This window comes from Agelaius phoeniceus, chromosome 21, assembly GCF_051311805.1.
Source record: "Agelaius phoeniceus isolate bAgePho1 chromosome 21, bAgePho1.hap1, whole genome shotgun sequence".
Taxonomy (NCBI): Eukaryota; Metazoa; Chordata; class Aves; order Passeriformes; family Icteridae; genus Agelaius; species Agelaius phoeniceus.
This window is the reverse complement of record NC_135285.1, coordinates 1,525,950-1,528,920: the sequence shown is the minus strand read 5'-3', so window position 1 is coordinate 1,528,920 and position 2,971 is coordinate 1,525,950.

Here is a 2,971-nt window from a genome sequence, read left to right as displayed (position 1 = left end):
GGGGTGTTTGCTGCCTCTTTCCTTCTGCAGGGGGGGTGGCTGGAGCAGGGACGGGGCCACCAGCCCATGCCCGGCTGTCCCAGTGTCACCTCCTCCTTCTCATCTTCTTGTCAGAGAAGAATTTGAGGCTCTGGGCCTCCTCCCAGGGTGTTGCTCATCGTGGAGCTGCCCCAGGGATGTCCAGGCAGGGGAGACCTTGGACCCTGCGCTTGGGTTGCCTCACATGAGCTGCCCCATGCAGAACATCCCTGTGGGACACGTGTGCGGCCTCGTGGAGGTGCCCAGTGCCACCAGTGTCCTGGGGACGTGCCACTGCACCAGGGCCGGGCCTTGGGAACACTCTGGGGATGTTTTTCCAGCCTCTGTTTTCACGCTTTGCTGCTGCTGCCCATCAGAGCAGGCAGGTCCTGTGGGGAGGGGCAAGGGGCTGCAGCAGGAGCGGCTGGGGCTGGGATGGAGGAGGGGAGCCCTGGGGCGGTGCCCGCATGAGGGCAGGGAGGGTCGTGGAGCAGCAGCCTCACTCCTCCCTGCTCCCCCTCCCTCGGCATTCCCTGGGGTCGGGGAGGAGGAGGGAGTCACAAGCCCTGGCCTTAGGGAGGGGTAGGGAGAGGGGATCCAGCCCCCCAAGGAGCCCCCCCTGCGCCTCCTCCCCAGGGGCACTCAGAGACCACACGGGGACCCCGCGGGTCCGGCCAGAGAGGGAGGAGAGTCCCGAGAGCTGCCCCGACACCCGGCCGGCAGCAGCGATGCTGCAACAACCCCTCCATCCCGTCTGCCCCCATCCCACCGCCCCCTCCATCCCCTCTGCCCCCCGTCCCACCCCGTTCCATCCCCACCGCCCCCTCCATCCCGGCCGGTGGCCGCCGGGCCGTGCCGGGGGTGGCGGGGGGTGACAGGAGCTCAGGGCAAGGTCCGCTCGGGGACAATGAAGAGGAGCCAGCGCTTCCCGAGCGCCGGCAGTGCCGGGCTGCGCTTCATCGCCAGGGCCAGCACGGCCCCACTGCAGGGACAGCCCCGCTCAGCCACGGGGCGCACAAAACAGCTGGAGCATCAGCCAGCACTCCGGGCACTTTCTGGGACTCCGGGAAAAAGTAAAATAAAAATTTAAAAAGCTCCCTTCGGCTCCAACCAGCCCCAGCCGTGCCGGGCAGTCGGGAGCTGCAGCCCCGTCCATCTCTAGAGCCCCGAGGTGGCCGTGCCGGTGGCCGGGGCCACATCCTGCACCGGGTGACAAACAGACCCCAGGGAGGGTGGTGTGAAATGGGTACTGCTGCACCCAGTGCTCAGCTGGTCCTAGAGTTCATTAACAGCGATAGAAACCGTGCTTGGGAAGTGCTAAGAACATGATGGATTTGGAACGGGAAAAGGGAAAGAGCAGCAGGTGTTTAGGGGCAGCAGCTCTGCGGTGGAGGTGGAGCGTTCCCTGTTCCCTGTTCCCGGTGCCGCTCCAGCGCCCGCCGAGCACCCTGGGGCCAGGCTGAAGTTCAGCGGGGGGCGGCGGCCCCGGCCCCCTCAGCCCTCCCCGGGCTCGGCCACCGCCGCCCCCCGCCTTCAAAAGCGGCGGGGCCGGGCCGTGCCCGCGGAGCGCGATGGCAGCGGGGCCCGAGCCCGGCCGGGAGTGCGGCATCTGCTACGAGGCGTACTGGGGTGCCGGGGGCGGCCCGCAGCAGCTGCCGTGCCGCCACTCGCTGTGCCAGCGCTGCCTCCGCAGGCTCGTGTGCCGCGCCGCCAGCGTGGCCTTCGTCAGCTGCCCCTTCTGCAGGATGGTGACGCTGCTGCCCGAGCCGGCCCCGGCCGCCACAGCGGAGCCGGGAGAGCGGCAGCCGGAGAACGGCGGCGATGCCCCTCCGGACCCGGGCCAGGGCGCGTCGCGCTCGGTGGCCGCGCTGTGCTCGTCCCACGCCCCCGTGTTCGCCGTGAGCAGCTCGGTGTCCCCCTGCGGCCTCCGCCGCGGCTCCGAGGCCCCCCACGCCTTCGTGCTGGGGCTGCTGGGCCGGGGGCTGCTGCTGGACACGCAGCCCCCGCTGGCCTCCATGGAGAACCTGCGCCTCGGCTTCGCCGCCGGCATCCTCGTGCTCATCGTCTCCACCTTCTTCCTGCTCGTCTTCCTCAAGTAGGTCCGCATGGCGGAGCGGGGCTCCCAGCCCGGTGGATGGAGCCGGTGATGGATCAGGGCTCATCACCCGCCTGGATCCGGCCTTTGGGCCCGCAGGACGCTCGGCTGCCCCGCACGAGAGCCCCCGGCCATCAGACTCTTTAACAATTAACTTATTACAGCGCTTTCCTGCCCCGGGGCCCGGCTGTGCTCTCGCTCCCTCCCGAAGGCCCCGGGCCCGCTCGGCGGGAGGCGCCGTGTGGGGCCGCGGGCCCGGCGGGCTGAGGGGCGGGAGGGTCCCGCAGCGCTGCCCGGAGCCGAAGCTGTTCCAAGGCGACTCCAAGGCCTTTGCCGGCAGGAGAGGGCCCGGAGCGGTGCCCGCAGAGCGAGAAGGCAGCCGGGGACGGGCTCGGCCCCTCAGAGACACCAGACATTAAAGCCAGCCGTGGGTCCAGCACCGCGTCCGCAGCTTTTCTGTGAGTCCTTGAGCCTCGACAGGCAGGGCAGGGACTGAGCACCAGGATAGAGCAGGGTCCTGTCGTTCACGGCCCCCAGCAACCCCCTTGGACACGTCCTCAGCAAAGATCTCCGCGGTTCATCCACCTCTGGCCAGAGCTCAGCCCCCGGGACCAGGGTCAGCCCCAGCACAGCCCCTGAGGCAGCATCGGCCCCTCTGGGCCCTGGCACGTCCCTCCCTCCCCGGGGCTGCTCTGCCCCTGGAAACCCAGAGCTGCCCCCTGCACCTCCCTGCACCACAGGCAGATGCTCACCCAGGCACAGACAGGGTTAATTTCGATGCCGAGCCGAGTCCACGCCGGGGTGGGGAAGGGGTTGTGGCACCTGCTGGGCCTGAAGGGGGTGTGGGGGGAACAAGTT